Source organism: Pteropus alecto, unplaced genomic scaffold (assembly GCF_000325575.1).
Source record: "Pteropus alecto unplaced genomic scaffold, ASM32557v1 scaffold161, whole genome shotgun sequence".
NCBI classification, from domain to species: Eukaryota; Metazoa; Chordata; class Mammalia; order Chiroptera; family Pteropodidae; genus Pteropus; species Pteropus alecto.
In genome coordinates this window covers 1,094,171-1,095,348 of record NW_006432943.1, presented here as the reverse complement: position 1 = coordinate 1,095,348, position 1,178 = coordinate 1,094,171, and the positions used below count along the sequence as shown (strand labels likewise).

The 1,178-nt window shown below is 40.3% G+C and overlaps 1 pseudogene; it reads left to right on the top strand.

Moving 5' to 3' along the window:
- The first annotated feature begins 842 nt into the window (after positions 1 to 842).
- LOC112476349 lies at positions 843 to 960 on the top strand (annotated as a pseudogene).
- The last annotated feature ends 218 nt before the right edge of the window (positions 961 to 1,178 follow it).

Sequence of the window (1,178 nt, the reverse complement as noted above, 5' to 3'; positions counted from 1 at the left end):
TATAAAATCCGAGGGAATTACCAGGAACTTTTAAATTCTTCCCTTAACATTGCCCAGTTTTCTTTGTGAGATGATTTAATACAGGAAATTTGGGACTGTGTAAAAATGTTCCCTTCTCAAGCCCTCATGTCTGCCTGGCCTTTTCCACAGATGTGTGTCTGCTATGCAGGATGCACCTTAGTGGGGGAAAAAAATGGTAAAGAAAAGCATTTAACCAGTCATGCCTTGAATTCTCTGTCCTTCTGGACTGAATCTCTGTAACTACTGGATGGTTATGGGGAAATTCTTCCTGCCATTTGGAAATTGGGAAACAATGCTTGCTAAACAGGGCTCACATGAGCACCTGCCCCCGCACCCCAACAACTGCATTTTGGAACACTGGCAGTGAAATAATAGTCCTGTGTCCCTCTCCATGAAACTGTTAGAGTATGTGCCATAGAGTCACATTTTCCTCTCACTCAGGCTGACTGTTCTGTTGTCATCTGGGATTCTCTCTGAAAGACGAAGGACAAAGGCATTTTGTAGCAAGAGAGAGGTGACAGAGGGAGAGGGGACCAGAAGGAGGTGGAGACATGTTTAGAAGAAACAAACTAACTAATTTTGCTTCTAATTTTTACATCATTGTTCTTTCCTGTTGGAAACATATTCATTCACAATCATTTTAAAACGTGAATGCTTAAAGGTCCAATTTTGACAAGCTCCTGAACATCAGTAATGTAACTTTCTAGAGAAGCACAGGGTTCTCTGGAGCTAGAGTTTTGAAAGAATAACTATTTACACATCAATAAGACAATGCTTTTGAGAAGTCAAGCAAATATCTCTCACACTAGAACAAAAAAGTCATCTATGGCCGTGCCACCCTGAACAAGCCCGATCCCATCTGATCTCAGAAGCTAAGCAGGATCAGGCCTGGTTAGTACTTGGATGGGAGATCACTAGAAAGACCAGGTGCTGTAGACGTAAAAAATAAAAAATAAAAAATAAAGGATTGTAAGCTGACAAGGTCTTTGCAATCTGTGAGGTTAACCAAGGGTTGCCTCGCCTAAAAAAAAAAAATCACAAAGGCTTAATCAGAAATAAATACGACTTGAGTTGATGGGATTTGTATTGTTTGAAGTTTCTGTGTTTGTGTGTATTTATTTTCAAAGGGGAGTGCGTCATTCATTCTCGTCACTATG